Below are 22,680 nucleotides of genomic sequence, written 5' to 3' on the forward strand. Positions count from 1 at the left end.
GACCACCCCAAGATGCGTGAAGAGAACATAATGGGTTGTACAGCCCATGACTCTACCCATGTTAGGAGGCAACTTTACAGTCTTTCAAGTGCTTTTGTAGACATGATTTCAGTTGATTTTGCCAACATGCTAATAAGGTAATAAGATAGGTGGGGCAGGTGGTATTGTCCGTGTACTGGTTAGCTTTTGCTGTATAACAATCTACTCTGAGTTATTTATTCTCATGGATGGCTCAGCTAGGTGGCTTTGCGCATCTCAGTAGCATTTGTTCCTGGGGACTGGGAGTGGCTTTGACTTGGCTGGAGAAACTTGGTTGGGACACTTGGCTGTGCTCCACTTGTCCCTCATCCTCTTCACGGGGCTTGCTCAGGCATGTCCTTCCCTTGGTGATGGCAGAAGCTTAAGAAAACAAGTGGAAGTGTTCAAGGTCTCTTGGCATAGGCCCGGAACCAACGAACTCTTATTTCTGTTGTATTCTGTTGACCAGAGTCACATAGCTGAGTCTAGAGTCAGCACTGGAGAGGATTACCAAGTTATTTGGCAAAAGGTGGGGATACAAGAGGGGTAAAGAATCGGGCCATTAATATATCAACTACCACACCCCACTTTACAAGTACTGAAGCAAAGGCTTAGAGGTGAAGTGACTTCTTCAGGGCCTACAGCTCCTTGGTGGTCAGTCTAGGAAAAAATCCCTTCTTACCCATCCATCTAGTGTGTTCTCAAATGACAAATGTGACCCACAGGGGAACAGTGGGTTGGTTATAGTTCTGTTATGGTGCCTGGTGGCAGTGAGCACTTGAATAAATTCTCTGGAAAATAGATTCAATTTTTTAAAAAGCCTTGGCTGTCAAAATCTGATTTCCTGGTTGAATGAAATGGCTTTGTTGTTCAGATCCTTTGAGTCTAAATTTATTTTACATGAATTTACTTAAGAAATTGATTATAATTCCCTCTCCATTTGATGCTGCGGGGGGTATAATTGGAAGTTAAGAGAGAAAAGACAGAAACAGCTTTCAACTATTCACATACCACCTAAAATTTGCAGGAGGGTAAAAAACGTAGGAGACTTCAAGGAAACTAGGCGGCGTTAGCCTCTTTTGGGGTTTAACTAACCTGGGTCTTGTCTAACATCAATGCTCATTGGGAATTTTATCCATTTTGAAAAACAAACTCAAAGAATTTTGGCTACTTGTCACTCTTCCCACCCCTTTACAGGCTTTTAGCACATGTTTCTCGAGGAGAAACTTGAGGCTGTGCACTGTCTTTGCTCCCTGCCATTCAAGATGAATCCTGTCTGCCTCTCTCTGTGTCTCTTGCTGTCAGTGATGGAGGTACTGATACGGTCAAGTCTCCGTTTGTTGTCAGGTGTTTTTCACTCACTCAAATCCCATGAGAATCTCCTCAAAGAGGAATGTCTTTGGGGATTTGGTTCAAATCTTTGGCACCAAAACATCCTGGGCACACGGGATCTTACCTGAGGTGAGCACTCCATTTGTAGCTAAGAAGACATTTGGAAATTGTAACTTAAAAGTGCATCTTAATTTTATTGAGGCTAGACCAGGCTGGAGGAAATGTCCAGTGATAAGGACATCTGTGACACTCAGATGTTTGGGGTTGAGGCCCCTGGGAGGGGTGGCTTTTTTATACAGGGCATCTCAGGACAGCAATGACAATGTTGTTGACTCCTGGACTGTGGGCCTCCATGTTGTGTTGGAGAAATGAGTCCTTTTACCAGTCAAAGTTCTTTTGTACCAACCATGGCCAACATCAACATTTGGTTCTAGCGGCCTGCGGTTCTGCTTGTCCATTTCTACATGGTATTTATGTTGCCACCTGCTACTCTACTAAGCTCACAATAGATATGAATGCATGTAGTGGGGGTGATGGGTGATGGTGTTGTGGCACAAGTTTGCCCTTGGCAGCTTGAGTTCTGAGCTGCTTTCTTACCCTGTCTTCACTCCTTATTCTCTTCTGTTTCCGACCCTACCCTCTCCAGGTAGAGGAGCTTTCGATCTGGTTTCTGTTCTTTCCCCTGGGCTAAACGCTTAGCCCGTTTTCCTGACCATGACCTCGCCCCCTGTTGATAATGACTCTGACCACCCATCCTTATCTCTGATGCCTTTAGCTTCCTTGCATGCACACCTTCACCTCAACCAGCCAGGGGACCCTCCTGATCCAAGGGAGGTGTTCTCACGAGACCCGACTGTGCTCAGGTCTGGTGGGGGTTAACTGGATCCTTCTGATCTCTCTTGTGTCCAGACAGTGTTCTCGTCCAGGAGCCTGTAACTCCAGCATTCTTTATTCCATCTCAGATACCCCTTGGCATCCTTGCTTTGCACATATGCCCATTGTCTGCATTTCTGGTGTCCCGAACATCTGTTCCATGGAACCTACCACACTGTTTTGTAGTTGTGTAGTTGTAGTTACATACCCCAGATGTAAGCTGTGTAATAGTAACAGCTCTCACTCAGCAAATGTTCTTAGTGGACTGTGATGGCTGATTTTATGTGTCCACCTGACTGGGCCTTGGTACCCAGGTATTTGATCAAACACGGCCGGATGTTGCTGTGAAGGTGCTTTTTAGATGAGAGGAACATCTAAATCAGGAGGCCTTGCGTAAAGCAAGCGATGTTCCATGACTTCCATGATGCGGGTGGGCCTCATACAGTCAGGCTCCAGAGAAGGCCTGTCAGCCTACCCTGCAGATTTTGGACTTAGCAGCTCCCATAATTATGTGAGCCAATTCCTTGAAATAAAACATTTGCTCCCCCCAGCCCACACCCTATTACTTACGTTTCTTCGGGGGATGCTGACTGAGGGCGGATATATGTTATCTCATTTAATACTCACGGCAGCCTTTTTAGGTGAGTGTTGTTATTCCCATTTGAAAAGTGGATAAAGAGGGTCATGGAAAAGCCAAGGAACTCGCACAAGACCACACAGCCAGTAAGCAGCAGAGATGGGAATCAGACTGGCGCTTACTCCGTGCTAAAGACGGTGACCTCACATGACTGCTTCCCTCTGCCTTGGAATCTTCGTGGCTTCTCCAGTGCCTGCCCCTGAGTAGGAGCCTGGTAACTATGTAAGCAGATGAGTGAAGCCACAGACTTTGCTGCATTTTGTTACCTCTTCCTCTTACAGACAACCAAAAGGATTTGCAGGTGGTATGTAGTACCCAAGACTTTGTAGTGTATACAGATCTGTAAAATCTCGATCTCCAGATCGTTGTGTCTTCCTCTAGATAAAAGTGCGATAAGAAGTCGGTTGGAGAAGTCACGTGGTGTCATTCGGCTGTGATTTGTTAGACAGCATGCTTCTTGACTGTCTTTAGGATCCCGGCGAGGATTTTACTAGTGCCTTCCATCCCAGCTGTGGTGGATACGGTGGACTGGCCCCCACCGTCTCTTCCGGCTTCCTTCTGGAACGCACCTTCCAGGACTGCAGCCTAGAAGGCTGAAGACCACATCCCCGGCCTCCCTACAAGCTCTGGCTGTGAACGTGAGTTGGGTTCTCGCCCTCAGAGCCTGCTCACTGAGGCTTGGGAGGCGCGAGGTGCCCGTGCAGAGGGCCCCTCCTGCTGCTGCTTTCGTGTTGCTGCTGTCGGGGAGGGTCACGTGACGGGGTTTGCTGCAGGGGTGTTTCCGGTGCTTTCCTGGCCTCACAGGCCTGGCGACCTCCCGGTGGTGCTGGCAGCTGGCTCACTGTTCCGTCGTCACTTGTTCTGAAGGTGGGGGACCTCGGTGTGGCAGCCTGGGCCCCTTGCTCGGAGCAAGAGGGGACAGAGCTCCCCGTGGCGAGGTGAGGTGTCCCAGGGCAGACCTTCAGCCCCATCGCCATCCGCGGCAGAGGTAGGGGCTCTCATAGGGGCCAGTTGGGCATCTCGTTGTGAGCCTTATTCCTGATGGCCCAGCTCCACCTTCCAACCCTTCTGACGACTTTATAGGAACCTAGTTCCCTGTATGAAGTCGTGTTCTGCTTAAAATAGCTCGAGTGGTTTCTGTTGCCTGTAAATGAGTGCTGCCTGATGTGGCGGCATTAGCGGCTCTAGAAATGTGTAGTTGGGCCGTTTGTTGGCTCATTAGCGGGTTTTCCACTTTTAGCGTCAACGTGCAGCTGAAGCCTGTGTGGTTACCTGCCACCTTCACTGGAAAGAGGTGGGAACGGAAGGGAGTCCATGAAGAGAACTTTTACCAGAGTGACCTGAACCTTATCAGAGAGAAGACTGTCCCGTGTCCCTTTCTGGAGGCATTTTCTCTGGCTCTTACTGCCATTGATTCCATCTGTATTGAAGTCTTCTCTTCCCTTTATTGCTCCCCTTCTTTAATGTTTATTTTATCATTTTTGAGCAGGGGGGCAGGGAAGAATGCAAGAGGGAGAGGGGCAGAGAGAGCGAGGGAGAGGGGGACAGAGGATCCCAAACAGGCTCCCTGAAAGCAGCCAGCCTGCTGTGGGGCTCGAACTCACGAACCTCAAGATCATGCCCTCAACCGACTGAGCCACCCGGGTGCCCCTCTATTGCCCCTTTTAATCCCTGAATGTCCACGTTTTCTTTTAAGCGAGTTAATCGGGAGCTCACTGCTACATAAATATTTCTACATAAACCCACCATTGCTTACTTCTGGGTACAGAAAAATTATCCCAATGCCCAAATCATGTATTTCTGTCTTGTGCCATTTCATCCCAGGCCAGTGTAGATGGTGTTTTGCCAATTTTACTCTGGTCACTTGTCAATTAAAGTAGAACAATTATTTTGGGATTAAAAAATCATGTCCTAAGGTTATACTCAGAACTGTGGAGTTTTAGCTCCTGTAGGGACCTTGGTCATCATGTGGAGTCTCTCTTTCTTTTCACTTTGAAGATGAATAAACTGAGGGCCAGAGAGATGGATAGGGAAGTTCTCCCCATGCTCACAGGCTAACTGTTGGCAGAACTGGGCTCAGAACATGGGGTTACAATGTTGGGGAGTGTTCGTCCCACCGCATCATGTGGCTGGACTCATAAACAAGGCTTTGGTTTAAACTGTTTAATACACAGTTTAATAAACTGTTTAATACACTCAAATACACATATTTGAGCATGGGCACATAGCAAGGGAAAGATGCCCCCAAATATTTTTGTTTTATTACCTGTTTTTGCTATATGTCCATGTATTAATTGAGATAATTTTTTAATCATAGGAAGTGGCTTTCAGGGGTTCTTTTTAAGCAGGACTGCTACAATGCTAAACTCAAATTTAGTACATAAACATTTGCTAAATATTTAAAATAAATGGTTAATTTTTAACCATCGATTTTTTGGCTATTAATTATCATCGTTATTTATTTAAAGAGCATTGGCGGCATCTAGGTTCGTTTAAGGGAAATCAAATGTCATTATTAATAACAGGTCAAGGGCAAGTTGGCTCCATTTTCTCTGATTACATGCTGAATGTGCCAGAAGGTATGTAGAGCTGTGTTATCCAGAGAAAGTAGCATTTCAAGGGGGTGACCGCTGAACCCATAGCAAGCCATCCATGGTCCAGTTGACTTTGTTGAATTTTTAGAAAATGAGAATTTAATGAATTCCAGATGGGGAGATTATTAGTTCTTAAATGTTTTAAATCTTCTTTACAGAGTTGTAAAGCGACACTGTCAGGGTTCTCCGGAGAAACAGAACCAATAATAGGAGATTATCTATTTATCTATCTATCTATTTATCTATCTATCTGAAGAGGTTTATTATAAGAAATTGGCTCCTGAGATTATGGAGGCCAATGAGTTCCAAGATCTGCAGCTAGCAAGCTGGAGTCCCAGGAGACCTGTGGTGTGGTCCTAGTCTGGCATGTTTGAGACCCAAAGAGAGAGTATATTTTAGACTGATATCTTAGCTTGAAAGTAGTCAAGTAGGAAAAGTTTCCCTTCTTTGAGGAGGGTCAGCCTTTTTGTTCTCTTCAGGCCTTCAACTGATTGGATGAGACCCCTTCACAGCAAGAAGGGCAATCTTCTTTAGTCAGTCCTACCATATCAAATGTTAATTTCATCCAGTAACATCCTCACAGACACATCCAGAATGACGTTTGACCCAATGTCTGGATACCCTGCAGCTCATTCAAGCTGACGCGTGGAATTAACCATCGTAAGCGCCATATACAATCGAGAGTTCAGTAAAGGCTTTCTGAGAAAGCTGAATTTCCCAATGTTGAAATGTTTGGGCAGGCAGGAAAATGTTAGGATGGCGTGTCAGAATCCCACCTGCTAATAAGAATGATGGCCTTGGCTTTCTACTTCTTTCCACTGATGGATTCATATACCAATTCCATGTGTTACATTAAGTCCTGGGTAAGGTGCTGCAGGGGACAGCAGAGGACAGGGCCCTGCTCCCAAAAAGTTTTTAGTCCTCTGGGGTGGCAAGACTAATACACATGACCCAGACAAAGAACAATTAACAAGTGGCAGCTCCCTTTGAGAAGGGAGAGAGGCCAGCGTGGTTCTCAAATCTCATGCTTCAATGTCTGGGGACATTTGTGATTGTCACAAGTGGGTAGGGGTGCTACGGCTGTTTAAGGATGCTGTTAGACATCCTACAATGCACAGCAAAGCCCTCCGTAACAAAGAATTGTCTGGCTTACGATATCAACAGCACCAAGTTGGAGAAACCCTGTTGTAGGCTGGAGCACCAAGGTTGGGCTTTATGGAGCGAGTGAGATGTAATTTACTTTTTGATTCATTCATTCTCACAATCGTTGAATGTTTGTCTAGTGCCTACCATTCTCCGATGTCTGTTTTGTCTTGAGGCTGTGGGAGGGAACCATCAGAGTAGTGCTATGGACATGGGTCTTACAGGTTCATGGGAAAAAGGAAAATTTAGAAAAAAAATCAAAATAAACTGCAATGATTATGTGGATGGGTGCAGGGTGCCAAGAGGACACATCTTCGTCTTCCTTAGAAGGTCAGGAAAATCCTGCCAAAGGGAAATAGGCTTTAAAATACAACTTGGAGGGGCGCCTGGGTGGCTCAGTCGGTTAAGCGTCCGACTTCGGCCCAGGTCATGATCTCACGGTTCGTGAGGTGGAGCCCCGCATCGGGCTCTGTGCTGACGGCTCGGAGCCTGGAGCCTGCTTCGGATTCTGTGTCTCCCTCTCTCTCTGCCCCTCCCCAGCTCATGCTTGCACTCTGTGTCTGTCAAAAATAAATAAACTTAATAAAAAAAATTTAAAAATAAATAAATAAAATACAACTTGGAGGGAGCTGGCCACACAAATGAGATGGGAGTGGGTATGGAGGGCAGGGAGAGGGGCACCGTTTGAAGCCCACAGAGCAACTTGCGTACAAGCTGGGAGGTGAGGGAGAGGGTGGTACGTACAAAGAGAAGAACAGAGAAGTGAGGCTCGAGAGGAGGCAGAGCCTGCGTCTGGGGGCACCTTGAGTCAGGCCAAGAATTCGGGTTTCGTCCTAGAGACAGTAGAAAATATTTGTCTTCTAAAGTTTTAAGGCAGCGGGGTGCCAGGATCAGATTTCAGTTCTGGAAACTTCACTCTCCACTGCAGTGCGGAGATGAGAGGAGAGGAGGGCAAGGGTGCCATCAAGGCTGGTGCGGAGCAAGACAGGGTGTGGGCTCATAGGGTAGGCATGGCAAAAGCAGACAGACTTGACGGCTGCTGAGGAGGGAAGAGAAAGGGCACTTAGTAGAAAGCGAGAGACGGGAATCACGGAAGGCACCGACATGTTTGGTTGAGACAAGTGGGGGTTTTGGGGTGCCATTTCTAGGGTGCAGCGGGAAGGGTGCACACTCCTTTGGTAGTAGTTGGAATCATGTGAGTTCCAACGTGGAACGACACTGAGTTCAGTTTTGGATACATGGAGTTTGAGCTTTTAGAGAGGTATCCCATTAGATGCGCCAGTTAGTTCTGAGAGCTCTGGGCCGGAGATAATCATCTGAGAATCGTATGGGTGATGAGACTGTAGAGTGAGAACAGGAGAAAAGTGCTCTTAGAAATGGCAACATTTAGGGGCGCCCGGGTGGCTCTGTCGGTTGAGCATCCAGCTGTATCAGTTTCGGCTCAGGTCATGATCTCCCAGTTTGTGGGTTCGAGCCCCGTGTCGGGCTCTGTGCTGACAGCTCAGAGCCTGGAACCTGCTTCGGATTCTGTGTCTCCCTCTCTCTCTGCCCCTTCCCTGCTCGTTCTCTCTCTCTCTCTCTCTCTCTCTCTCTCAAAATAAACTTAAAAAAAAAAAGAAATGGCAACATTTAAGGACAGGTGGAAGGTGAGGCGCTTGCAAAGGCTTCTGAAGGGGGAACCAGAAGAGTGGAAGCAAAACCAGAGGAGTGTGCTGTTGGGGAGACCAGGGGCGACTGATCTGGGGGGGGGGGAGAAAGGAATGCTCTGTGCTCTCCCACGGCCGACTCTTGCTGCCAGGGGTGAGTCCACGCTGTTCAACAACCGCCACAGCATGGGTGCTCACCCACCTGCCAGAATGACCGCGGGATGGTGTCGTATGAAAGCTTTCTGATTGATAGCCCACCCGGCTGTAGCTCTGGTGGGCATATCTCCCAAATAAAGAGGTAGGACAGCTTGCTGGGACATTCAGTCTGGGTGGGAAGAAACAGGAAAATCTGGGACATGTCGTTGTTAAGGGGTGACCCACGCCTGGAAGGATGATGGTTCATCGAGTCGTTTGGGATCGTGCCTGAAGCAGAGTAGAAGCCGCTGTCAAGGTCACTTGAAGGTGACCTCGGTGAGGGCTTTCAGACCTCCCCCACACCTCTGACGTGCAGATGTTTATACCTGTAACCTAATTTGGGGCACTTCTGCAGAAAATTATTCGCGAGAGAATAAAATGCGTTGAAAAGATAAAACTTTCTATACATTTTAGATAGTGTGTAAGTCTCACCTAGCAAGACACTTCCATTAGCACAAAAAAAAAAAAAATAAATAAATAAATGGCCTTTTTCAACAAGATGACTGTCACAAAGAAAAAAATGTAGACAGTCAAATGATTTATTTCCCCATCCGTATCGCGTTTATTCACGGGGAGATTCACCTTGTGAACTAGTAATTTTCTGGGCTAAGAAAAAGAAGCAGGGCTGCTTTCTTTTTAGGGAATGCCGATTTGTTCTTTTTTCTTTTTTTTATGGTGGGTTTCTTTTGGCCTAAAAAAATCACCTAAGTCTGTGGCTTTGATATCAGGGAAAAGGCTTCCTTCAATTGCTTTAACCTTTTTCAAAAAGTGACCTGTTGGGATAAATGTGCTCATGCTGAGAATCAAGGTTTTATCCGATATCTAAAGTTAGGCGGGCAGAGCGGGATTGCAGGCCACTTTCTTGAGGTGGTTTAAGAGAAATTCAGGATCTCAGGTGGAGAGAAAGAACTCCGTTGAAAGATCAAGTTGAAGACTCACACTCTAGGCAATTAAAAAAATAAAAAGACAAACCCCGCTCTTATGCCGGGGGTGGCTGACACCAGAACGGGACCAGCATTGGACCAGGAGTGACCAGCACAGAGGAAGGGTTCTGACAGATTCTTTCTTCCCTTTTGGGGAAACACTGGAGGCCAGTTCAGGCAGGGAGGTGTGGGCAGGCACGAGGGTGGGGCTGTGTGGGTCTGTGTGGCAGGGTTTGGTGTGTGGGAGGTCAGAGAAGTTAGAACCGGACTCACATCGTTGAGGTCCTTGGATTCCAGTGGAGGCACGAGTGATGCCCCCTTCTCCCTGCATCCCATCCTCTTGGTGATGCTCAGGGCCTCTGCTCAGGTATCCCCTTTCCCCTGTTCCTCCAGCCCCTTGGGTTGCTTCTCCAACCAGCTCACCCCCCAGCCCTGCACTCGCACAGCCTCTGGCGTCTGTGACCCCCGTGGGGCTAGCAGGTCATTAACTGTCTTGACCCGGACTTAGGCTCATGTTCATTGTTCTTTTGTCCTTTGCTCATATTCATTTTCTGTTCTCCTTCTACCTGGTTGTGGATTTCCTTACCCATCTGTATCTCCTGGGCCCTGACCTTGGTCAGGAATGATTTGGGGGTTTTTAGAATTGCTTCTATCACATGCCAATGCCTTGAAGTGGCATTGATGACAAAACAGCATTTCATCCCTTCCAGGCATCACGCAGAGTCCAGAAGAAGTATCGTGAATTCCAGAATGTCTATCATCCTCCCCAGCGGGCACCTCTGTGGGAATTCAGGTGTGTACGTGGGGAGCAGAGAGGAGGATGGGGACCCAGCCTTCATGACCAGTCCCGTACACACAGCACATACAGAGGGCTTACCTCCCGGAGCAGAGACTGCCCCCCACTTACCCAGACTTCCCTGCGGGGAGACCGGGCCGCGGCGCTGGCAGGAGGGGTGGGGAGAAGCAATTAAACTATCCCACGTGTCCTCTCTTCCCTGGCTGTGGCCACCTTGCTGGACACGCTCTGGATGGCATACGTAGCCCCACGATGGTGGAGCAGCTCTGACCCCCTTGAGCGAGAAAACCTTTATGATGTGAGCCCACGCCAGAGAGTCTGGGTTTCCTTGTGTGGTGTCGCTGGGCTGCAGCCGACCCCTTCTCTTCGAAGGTCTTTTCCAGAGTGACCTGAATGTACGTGTTCCCCGGGATTGACTGATACCCGTATTCAGCTCTCTACCCCCGGTCAGGATCTGGGATTTGTACATCTGCACGCGCGTCCGCGACGTCCTCACTTGTGTCTTCCGTGGCGCGGGCTTCGGAGCCTGTTGACCGGTCGGAGCCCGGGGGGCAATGCTGGGAGCTGTGTAGAAGCTGAGCGGAAAACCAGTGTGTGTCTCCCGTGAGCTCCCAAACTTGAGGTTCTGGCGGACAGTGCGCTGTTTTCTCGGGTCGACGTTCTTCGGGGGGGGACACGCACTGGCTGACTGTCCGGGACCCTTCCTGTGCTTCCACGTGCCACTCACCTTTTCCGTGAAATGCTGTGCTTCATCTGCACACTTCCCAGTATAATGAACATGGGTCAGGATGGAGCCTAAGGGCGATTCTTGGATACCAAGGGGCTGCCCAGGGAACTTGGCTTCGGCAAACACCCTTAAGGAGTGGGAAGTCCCGAGGCTGGATTTTGACGACTGCTTGCCCTTCTGCTTCCCCAGTTTAGGGACCCAGAATTCTGACAGTCCTTTTGCTTCTGATGGGGATTTTGGACTGTACTCATCTTGGGGGGAGAGGAAAACAGCTTCTCTCTCTCTCTCTCTCTCTCTCTCTCTCTCAGCTTGATGAATGAGTTTATTATTGTCTGTATCTGAAAAATCTTCATAGGGAAGATTTATTAGCTCTTAGCAGCCTACTCGGAGGTGTAAGGAAGCCTGGCTACTTCTGAATTACCCGATCGTTCTTCGGGGCAGGAGGTATTTTGGGATGGCTCCACCTCATCTTTTTAACCTCTTTCTTGGGCTTCTTCTCACAGCCTTCTCTTGTACAGCGGTGCGAGCTCTCTCGTGCGTCTCCCCCGCCGTGTCTGGAGCCCACGGTTCTTTGCGCACTGGGGGAATTGTTTCTGGAAGCAGCTTCGTCTTCTTCCGTGAGGCCACACACAGAGCCTGCAGCATTCTGACCCGTGGCGTGCTTCCGATGTCCTTCTACATTGAACCCCTCGCTTTTCCGGTCGTGACGTGGGGAATCGTTTGGTGCCGTGAGGGACCAACAGGCCTCCACCCACAGCTCCAGAACTTTATCTGCAGGGGCAGTTCTGGCAAGCCCTACGTCCCAATGGCAGGTGAAGGGACCAGCTTGACCGTCAGTGCCATTCACGTTGTATTCATCTCCGGTCCCCTCCACTTGGCCTTCATGGGTCTTATCTGTGCCAAACATAGTGAGAAGCCTGCCGGCCAGCGGCAGGTGGACACAGTATGCTGCAGTATAACCTGTCAGGCCAGCCTTCACACCGTACTTTGGGAGTTCATGAGCATGAGCTGCACAGACTAGCATGTCTCCTTCCGCACGGGCATAAGCCATCTGACAAACGATATCCCTGTGGGTCACACGAGCGACCACCCTGTATTTAGGTGTGTTGTACCTATTTTTACCCTGAATTACCACGTGTTTCCAAGCATGGTGATCGGTTTTTACCTGTCCCCCCCGCCCCCCCCCCCCCTTTCTTCTAAATTTCACCTGGTATCTCTTGAAGTGAGACAACTTTATTTTTTTTATTTAAATTTTTTTTAATGTTTATTTATTTTAGAGAGAGACAGAGTGCGAGCAACGGAGGGGCAGAGAGAGACAGAGACACAAAATCCAAAGCAGGCTCCAAGCTCTGAGCTGTCAGCACAGAGCCTGACGCGGGGCTTGAATCCACTAACCATGAGATGATGACCTGAGCCAAAGTCAGGCGCTTAACTGACTGAGTCACCCAGGCGCCCCTATTCTTGGCAACTTGAACAAGCCCCATCCTGTGGCACAGAGAGCGGTGTCCACGCCTCACCCCTTACTTGAGGCTGGCTGCTTAATGCGCAGGGTCAACCAGGGAGAAGGAGTTCCTTGTTGAAATTGTTTTCTTGTTCAGTTCATCTCCCTGTGGTACGACCTTGAACATGACCTCCTGGCTTCGGTGGGTTTCTCCCGGTGACTCCATGGGAGTGGCGGTAGCTGTCAGCTCGAGTGGCTTCTCCAGAGCCGAGGACACTTGCCCTTTATTGTTCCCCCATGAAGCTTACGGGCACAGGCACAGCCCCAATGGACTTAAGCCAGTTTGGTTATGTGCATCTCTTGGGTTCTTCTTGGTCGATTTGGGTAGCAGCTAAAGAAGTCGGAGGCAGGTGAGAGCCTTGACTTTTTGCTCCTCAAAAAGCCTCAAACCAGCTTCAGCCACACACAAGGCATTTATTGAAACAGTCTTAATTTGCCAGCAGGCCCCAACGTGTTCATTAACCTGTTCTATGAGCTTAATGAAGTCCTAGCTCCTGCCCCTTAGGGGTTCTGACTCCTGCTGGGCAGAAGGAGCCTTGAGGCAAATGCCAAGGCTGTGGAGGCAAATGCCGTCACCAGCATCAGACAAAGATAATCCTCCCAAGTCCAGGGCCCGACGATAGGGGATGGTTTAGGGCTGTTGTCACACATCATCCCCAAGGGAAGGGGTTCAGGCATCGATGAGTTTTTGCACCCTCTTCCTGAAGGGGTGGGGATGTTTTAAAAAATATTTTAGCCAATCTGTGCATCTTAAATACCTTTAATGTCACATTGGGAGCTCCTGTCTAGCAGCCATCATGATAATTAACGGGTCACTAACTGCACTTACAGGCACCATTTTTGGTATTCCATAGGCCTTATTTGATGACAACAGAAGTTCCTGCAGTCACCACCCCAGTGTCTGGGCTCCCTGAATAGCACACCACCGTCTACCCTGAGCTCTGCTCCTTTGACAAGGGTGCTGACAGCTCACTTCACATCACATGGTAGATCTGGAGTGTTTAAAAGTGAACTTCTGACACAGATGGACAACAGATGACATCGGGTGAGGGAGCCTGTGCCATTATAGGTGACAGAGAGCAGCAGCTGATGTGGGGGCACTTCACTGCCCCCTGTGTCTTACGTTCATTACCTACGTGATCCTCATGATGACCCATTGGGGTTGTCTGTCTCATTAGCACCATCTTTCAGATAAGGGAGCTGAGGCTCCATGGAGTTCTAAACTTTCTCAAACTCAGTAGCTAGTAGGTGCAGAGATATTCACCCCAGTGTGTGACCTCAGAACATCTCTGCTACCCACTGGATCAGATCCAAAGCAAATGGCAGTCCAGCCAGAGAAAGCTGTGGCCAGCATAGCAGACCTCAGGAGCTGGCTGGGAGTGTCCTCGCTCTGGTGACGGCTGGACCTCACTACACACTTTTGGTCCCAATGATAAGAGGTCGGTGCAGAATGTCTTGATGTGGAAGCCTCAGTTTCGTAGGTCTCTAGACGGGGTCTGTCCAGGAGGGTAGATGAGGGTTGGATTTAGGTCATCTCACAACTGCCCAAAACTGTGGTCCAAGCCTGTCCTCTGGCTGTGCCCCCCTCGATGAGCCCTACCCCACACTGGCCATCTAGGAGCTGTGAACAGGGTGCTACCCTGACCACTGGGAGCCTCCTTCAGGGCTCCCTTCACTGCCTGGACCGTGGAACTTGGTCTTGGCCTGTCCCCTTGGGGGCTCTCATCCTCCCTGGGTCACTCTCCCTGGATCCTGAGGTAGTCCTCATTTTTTATGAGCCTCACCTTTCTACTCTCTACCAGTGAGGTTTACAGATAACTTGGATGAACTTCAGTTACTTGAAAATTTTCATCCGTCTCATCATTTATGAAACCAGTATGAGCACCTGTGGGGTGACGGCATTGGTTTTGGGGCACTATGTCATGGTGGCTGAGCACCCGGGCTCTGGGGCCGGGCAGGTCAGACTCTGGGTTGGCTACTCCATCGCTGTGTTGAGCAACTGATTTGACTTGTCTGTGCTTCAGTTCCTGGATCCCAGAAGAGGGATAAGACGGTACTTGCCTCACAGGGTTGTTGGAGGGTTAAGTGAGTTAACCTAGGTGAGTATTTGCTCCCCGGCCAACTCATTTGAATGGACTTCTGGTGAGATTTAAGTAATAATCTTCTCTGGAGTTCTTTTTGTCGACCGCGTGATTTGCCGCAGAGGGTTTTAGGAAGGTGGATGGAGGGGAAGAACGCACTGGAAGTGGTAGCAAGAGACACCTTGTCAGGAAGCACCGAGTGCGGCTGTGAATTTTCAAGCCATTGGTGAGTGGCTTGGTTCTTACCATCTGTATCCGAGTTTTACTTTGCTAAGTACTGTCCATCAATTTGTGAATATCTCAGTTATTTGAGGTCGTTCATTCAAGGCAAAATGCTGAAAGTAAAAGCGAAATCAAGGAGAACCCCGGGGCTCTGAAGGCTTTTCCTAACTCGTGGCCATTTTCCGCCTTCAAAAGCACGGACTTGACTTTTACAAGAGCCTGTAGAATAATCTAACAGAAAATGGAAACCAAGAGCACAGTCATTCCCTTAAATATTTTATATTGCATTCGGATGTGCATTTTTCAAAGATCATTTCCTTGACATTTTCTGGGGGTATATTTCTTGGGAAATAAAATAAATATGTTTGGTGGATGCTCCTACCAATTTATTTAGAGCTATAAATAAGATAAAGATGCCTCCTGTCATTTGTACTAGAAAATATACGGATCAGAGGAATATCTTAGGAGGACAGGGCAAAAGATTAATAATGCTGTTCAGATGGTGCTGAGGTTGGCTGATGCTTTAACCCGTTTTAGTGGATCCTCATGTGAATTATGCCTAAGAATGGTGATGGAGATCCTACGGCCCAAGAGGAGGCCAGAGACACGATGCTCCAGGCCACATACTTCATTAGGGGCTGCTGAGTGACAGAATCCAGATTTCCTAGTTTCTCGATCTATGGATGTTAAGTAGATTCTTTGGGGGTACCCAGGTCATTCTCAGTGCTTCCCTGAGGCTGGAAATGACCCTTCACAGGTAAGAAATCTAGTCATTCCAGTTGGAGCCTGTAGTGTGCGTGCAGTGCTCCCAGGAGAGGAAGGAACTGGCCACACTCTCCCAGCAAGGAATCTCTTCATGCCGTGAACCTGTTGACTCGTTGCATTGCTGCAGCGGGAGATTTGATGGAAATGGCTCCCCTGGGGTGGACAGTGAGCAAGGATGGAATATGCAAGCCCCATAGGACCAAGTGCGCAACTTTAGGGCAAGTGAGGGCGGACGTGGGGAGGCGCTGGAGATTCAGAGAAGAGACACTCCAGTCTGGGTTGGACAGGGAGGGCTGTGGGGAGGCAAAGGGTCAGAGCAGGGGTACAGAGGAAGGGAAGATGTTACCTGGGTGTAGGGAGGGCTCAGTACTGGGAAGGATGAAGAAAAGCACTGTAAGAGACAACAGAGGGATGAGCGACCCTGCCTGACATTGGGGAGGAGCTGGTTGTGGGCAGGGAAGTAGGAGAAGGTTGGCTGGTGGGCCAGTAGTTCCTGGCTATAGTCCCTGTAGTCAGGGTGTCGTCGCTGGCCCCGGGAGTTCAGGTTTGAAGGTAACAGGAAGCAGTGGGTGATTTTTAAAGTAAATCAAATCAGTGGGGCACCAGAGTGGCTCCGTCGGTTAAGCATCTGACTTCAGCTCAGGTCACGATCTCACAGTTCGTGGGTTTGAGCCCTGTGTCAGGGTCTGTGCTGACAGCTCAGAGCCTGGAGCCTGCTTTGGATTCTGTGTCTCCCTCTCTCTCTGCCCCTCTCCAGCTGGAGCTCTGTCTCTCAAAAATAAATAAACATTAAAAAAATTTAAAATAAATAAAATCAGATATAAAATACAATCGTGTAAAGAACTCTTGTAAATCCTTAAAAAAGTTTTTTTTAACGTTTATTATTGAGAGAGAGACACAGAGCGTGAACAGGGAAGGGATAGAGAGAGGGGGAGACACAGAATCTGAAGTAGGCTCCAGGCTCTGAGCTGTCAGCACAGAGCCCGACGTGGGGCTCGAACTCACAGATGGCGAGATCACGACCTGAGCCAAAGTCGGCCGCCTAACCAACTGAGCCACCCAGGCATCCCTGTAAATCCTTTTAAAAACCAAAGAATATGTGTTATTGTGTAAATGCAGTGAAAATAGTGACTTTCAAATTCAATGATCTTATGAGTTCAGATTTCGTATGTTGTTTTCCTGGATTGGGTGAAGTACAACTCCATTTGTCTTCTCCCATCACCAAAATAATGCCATCCTGAAAGAGAAGTAAAGTATGGAGAGAAAAGGGGAAAATAAATTTTTAGTAGACGGAAGAGCACTGCTATCAAGTTCTTTCAGTTTTGTCTCAGAACTGAAAGCAAGCTTTTTATTTATTTCTTTTCATTTTTATGTCAGTATACGTAGTGTCCAAGCCACTTCAGAAACTTGGGACATTTTATTTTATCTTATTTCATTTCTTTTTTTTTAATATGAAATTTATTGTCAGATTGGTTTCCATACAACACCCAGTGTTCATCCCAACAGGTGCCCTCCTCCGTGCCCATCACCCCCCCCCCCCCCCCTGCCATCAACCCTCAGTTTATTCTCAGGTTTTAAGAGTCTCTTATGGTTTGGCTATGGTTATGGTTAGGGACATTTTTTATTTGGAACAACTGATATGAAGAAGGATGTGGTGGTGGTGGCTTAGGGCTCCTGGTGAGACTCAAGGAATGGCTGCCAAGTGGCTTGTCCTGTCCCCCTCTCTTTCTTGCCCAAGAGATTCCTCATTTTAACATCAAAGCTCAGCGTCTGCTCCAGAATCCTTCTCAACACGCTATTCTTGGGAATTTCAACTGAATCTGCGATCAGAACCGAGTTGACTCCTGGCTTTGAGTGTAAGAGTGGTTCTCATTCCTCAGCAGGCATCAGAAAACCTGGAAGACTTGTTCTGTCACAGGACCTGGGCCCCACCCCTTCTGATTTAATAGGTCTGAGAATTTGCTGCCGATGCTGCTGGGTGGGGAGAACGCTTTCGGGACCACCATCTTGGATTTTAGAGGAACCATTAACCGGTGGCCACTCAATTTTCCATTTTAATAGGGGTCCTTTGGGTGAAAAGGGCAGCTGTTTAGAATTTCCTTACATTTTCTCTTGCTTCCTCTTCTCTGTCGTCCTTCTTTTGATTGCTCAATTAGAATGTTTTACAGACCAATGACCTTAAGCAAGAAAATGTCTTAGTCCAGAACCACTTGCTTTTTGATATTCCAGTGACCACAGCGCCTTAGCTGAAATATAAGTTAATGTTTTAGAATATGAAATGAGCAGTTTCTGACTATAAGAAGAACTGATGGTTTGACAGAGTAGACCAAAGAAGAATGTGCTGGCAATTTTCTCAATTTTCATCCCAGATCAAGGGTTTGCATCGGTGGCGACGTGGCTGGTAACCGGGAGTTGAGGTAACGTTTGACTGTGTCAGTTTCCTCCTGCTGCGGTAACAAAGCGCCACAAATGTGGGTGGCTTCAACAGAAGAAATGCGTTCCCTGGTGGATCAGGAGGCCAGAAGGTGGAGGTCAAGGGGCCAACACGGCTGGCTCTTCCAAAGCTGTGGGGGAGAATTGCCCTCTGCCAGCTTCTGGTGGTCTGCCCACCTTGTGGAAGGGTCACCCCTCCTCTGCCCTCATTGTTTCCCCCAGTTTTCTCGAAATACGATTAACAAATAAAATTGTAAGATACCTAAAGCCTACAATGTGATAACTGCATACACATACACATTGTGAAAGAATCTCCCCATTGAGTCACTTACTGAGCACAGCATCACCTCACATATTTATCTTTTGTGTGTGAGAACGTTTCAATTCTGTCCTCGCAGATTGCACAGTACAGTGTTATCCACAGGAGATCCTCAGACCTGCTTCATCTTATAGAGGAAGGTTTGTACCTTTTGACCAACCTCTCCGTACTTCCCGGTCCTCCTAGCCCCTGGCGATCACATGTATATAATATATATATGTATATACATATATGTATATGTATGTATATGTATATGTATATATATGTTTATGTATAATATATGTATATGTATGTATATGTATATGTATATACATATATGTATATGTATATGTATATGTATATATATGTATATGTATAATATATATATATATATAACTTTTTCATTTTGAAAAATTTTTGATGTTTATCTATTTTTGAGACAGAGACAGAGCACAAGCAGAGGAGGGGCAGAGAGAGAGGGAGACAGAATCCAAAGCAGGCTCCAGGCTCTGAGCTGTCGGCACAGAGCCCAACCCGGGTCTTGAACCCAAGAACTGTGAGATTGTGACCTGAGCAGAAGTCAGCCACTTCACCCAGTGAGCCACTCAGGCACCCCTATTTATATATATTATATATAATATACATTTTTTAGATTAGTTATCTATTATTTTATATATAAAATGTATAAAATTTTATATATATAAATATGTATATTTTAGATTTGTTACAATATTAGTTTTATATATATAAAATATATAATATATATATTTTAGATTCCACATATAAGTGAGTCCATGCAGTATTTGTCTTCCTCTGTGTCTTTATTTTCACATGAGTTTCTCCCTGTGTGCTTGTCTATGTGTCCAAATCCACTCCCTTTATTTATTTATTTATTTATTTATTTATTTATTTATTTATGAGAGAGACACACAGAGAGAGAGAGAGAGAGAGAGAGAGCAAGCAGATGAGTAGGAAAGGGGCAGAGAGAGAGGGAGACAATAGAATCTGAATCAGGCTCTGAGCTGTCAGCACAGAGCCTCACGTGGGGCTTGAACCCACGAACTGTGAGATCATGACCTGAGCCAAAGTCGGACGCCTAACTGACTGAGCCACGCAGACGCCCCCAAATTTCACCCTTTTATGAGGACACCAGTCATATTGGATTAGGGCTCACCCCAAGTGGCTTCGTCTTAAGTATTTACATCTGTAACGATCCTGTTTCCAAATCAAGTCACTTTCGGTGGCACTGGGGGCTAGGATCTCAACACATGAAGTTTTGAGGGATGCAGTTCAACCCCTCACAGTGACCCTGAGCTAGTTACTGCTCAAGCCGCCTGCAGGACGCCTGGCCACCACAGGAAGCCTGCAGGGGCGGGGGCACCCACCTCTGGCACCCACCTCTCCTCTCAATGGCTCTGGCGATTGGCCAAAGATGCCACAGAACGTGTCTGGGGACGTGTTCATAACCACCAAATATCCTGCTACATGGAAGCCTACTTCCCTTCGTGTTCTAGCTTTGAACTCTGAATCGTTGAACTTGGAAATGATACCACTGCAAACTAGATCAACGACTAAGCTTGAAGAAGACACTGCTTTTGAAAAGGTAGGACCTTATTATAACTGATCCTGCAGTTAAGGGATCCTATTAACCCTCGACCCCAAGACAAAGGCCTGAATCTTCTGAGACAAGATATCTGCCGAACGTCTGCCAAGGACAGTGCGAGCAGTAAATACGTCAGCGGCTGTGCGGCATCCGAAGTTCGGCCCTGTGCACGGTGGACCTGCCAAGGCCAGTTACACGGCTTGTATTTTGATCTGAGGAGCTCGTGCTTAGCTTGATATGGGGAACATTTCTCTCTATCTGTCAAGAGTATTACCTTGTTCATTAATGTGTCACTAAAATTTAAAATGCCACCTCTCTGCTTCCCAGGTAATTCCCGCAGACAGGTTGGAGGCATATTGTGAAAAGCACGTTTCTCAGCAGAACTAGAGCCACAGAATGTTGGTGGACAGTGTGCTTGGGTTTTAACTACCTGCGTCCCTTGGATGACCGATTTACACGTGATGTGCCTGTTCCTCACAGTTGCCCCTTCGCGAGGCATTTTGCTTAATTTCCGCATCTGAATTTCTACGTACTCAATCCTTCTATGAGTAATGATTACTAGGAGGAAAATCATGTTGTTTTTGTTATTTGAGCACTTTTTCTCCGTTGCCATGGTCCTTCACTCTTCTCCCATTTCTCCGGTGCTGTCACCTCTGGGCAGTTGTTGGGTGAAGAAACCTCAAGGCAGGGGCCTCAGGACACATGGCTTGAGCGTCAGTGAGAAATGAGGCGTTGCTGACATCCAGCTCTGGCTTTTCGTTTTCCTTCTTGTTGGAATGTTAGTTTCATGTTTCTTAATAGATTCCTTCAAAGAAATTCAGGAGATAGAGTAAGGATGTCTTCTGCAGTCCTTATATTTCTTTCTTTTTTTCTTTTTCAATGTTTATTCATTTATTTTTGAGAGAGACAGTGCAAACAGGGGAGGGGCAGGGAGAGAGAGAGGGGGAGACAGAGAATCCCAAGCAGTGCCCGACACGGGGCTCGAACCCACCAATGGAGAGATCATGACCTGAGCTGAAATCAAGAGTTGGCCGCTTAACCAACTGAGCCACCCAGATGCCCCACAGACTCTGGTTTTAAGAGGAGTGACTCCCTTGTGCTGCTTTAAGTATTGAGGGTTTTCTTGTAGGATATGCATCCACAGGAGCCCAGGAAAGGCCACCTGTCACCGTGACAGTAAGCACGCCAGTCCTTCCCGCTTTCTTGTACTCATCGGGCCCTTCTCACTGCCTTTTGGGGGGTTATTCAATATTCAACCTTAGAAATTTCACATCACTAGTTCCTGTTCATCTTGGCCCAGGGAATCCTGGCAAACATCACATTCTATAGTCTGTATTGTGAAAACAGCAGGTGTTATTTTTTCGTTATCCATTTCCATCTCTAGATTGTATCTCACTGCCCTTTTTTTGAACTACACACCCTCCCCACGTCCCCTGCTGCCGAGATTCTGTTTCAGGTCACTTGTCAGCCTGCCGATTGGATGTCCTTGGGCCAGGTGGCCACTGGCGTGATTGAGTTACGCCCAGTGGAGGAGTGTGGGAAAGTACTTTCAAGGTAGTTTCCTCCCTAACTTCCTTCTCCGAAGGGAATATAGATCCAGAGACTTCTGTTAGAATCTGCAATTCGGAAGGAGAGGAGGCTGGGTCGTCCTGAAGAGTGTGGGCTCTGGGAAGGAGAAGAGGAATAAAGATGCATTTCAGGTCTGGAAAATAAGCAGTCAAGATTCAGGCTCTGTGCTTGATGAGAGCTGGAATCTGGCAAAGGAGGTGAAGCTGATGTTCGGTACCTCCACCCCTGTTCTCTGTCAGATAATCAAGGAAATGACTCTGGATTCTTACAATTGTGGATAGAAAAATTGTAAAAGATTCTTTCAGACCTGGGTAGGAGGACACATGGACATGTTTGCCAGGCTTTAGATCTTTATTTTTTTTAAGTTTATTTATTTATTTATTGAGAGAGAGAGAGAGAGAGAGAGAGAGAGAGAGAGAGAGAGAGAATAAGTGGGGGAGGGGCAGAGAGAGAGAATCCCAAGCAGGCTCTGCATTGTCAGTGCAGATTCTGATGCGGGGCTCGAACTTACAATCCGTGAGATCACGACCTGAGCTCAAGTAGGATGCTTAACCGATCGAGCTGCTCAGGTGCCCCAGGCTTTTGGCCTTTAAATTAAGGGGTACTTGGAGCTCTCCAGGGTGGAAATTAGAGTTGAGGGCCATTACTCCATTCTTGTAGGTGATTACAGACCTTGGAATTGTTTGCCAGGCTCGCTCCAGAACCCTAGTTTTTGGAGCACGACTCCTACATGCATATCGGGTTTGTTCTTTCAACCTTTCCTTCAGGGCAGACCTTGGCCCCGGTTCCGGAGGGAGGTCGGCTACCTTGTCTGTGCTAGCTCATTCCCGGCACCTCGTCCTGCTTGAGACACTCAACTGGATAGCCACGCCTCTGTTTTCCTGACGACTCATTCGTATTTAAATCACCTTCCTGAAAGTTCCCTTGGCTTAAGCCCCTTTTCTGTGGCCTGAGCACACAATTTAAATTTCAATCCTAATGTTCTTAGCCGGTCCTCCTGAAACGCACGCTGGGTAATTGGTTGAGGGCTATCTTCTCATTACTTTTGCTAAATGAAGAGAATACCTTAAAACCGGCCACAGGTGAGCACAGAAATTCCCAGACAGAGTTAATAAGCTGTTCTCGTCACGTGTGTTCTCTCCCCGTTTGAATTGTGCTGTCGGTCGTGCCATTGCTGGCAGCAGAAAGAAATATGATGTTCGGCTAATGGCTTGAGAAGGGGAGGGAAGGACTCGGGGTCACCTGTGGCATATCCTATTCTGAGCAGAGCCAAAGGAGATTAATACTGTCACTTGCTTGATTAGCACTGCTCCTTGCCAGGCTC

At 47.6% G+C, this 22,680-nt stretch overlaps 1 protein-coding gene and 1 pseudogene across 6 annotated transcripts in view; one reads left to right on the forward strand and one right to left on the reverse strand.

Moving 5' to 3' along the window:
* Positions 1-22,680, forward strand: part of ATPSCKMT (ATP synthase c subunit lysine N-methyltransferase) — a 334,726-nt gene that overhangs the window by 126,705 nt on the left and 185,341 nt on the right. The gene's annotated exons all lie outside the window — the stretch shown is intronic.
* Positions 11,265-12,109, reverse strand: LOC122227844 (annotated as a pseudogene).

The sequence above is a fragment of the Panthera leo genome, chromosome A1, assembly GCF_018350215.1.
Source record: "Panthera leo isolate Ple1 chromosome A1, P.leo_Ple1_pat1.1, whole genome shotgun sequence".
NCBI classification, from domain to species: Eukaryota; Metazoa; Chordata; class Mammalia; order Carnivora; family Felidae; genus Panthera; species Panthera leo.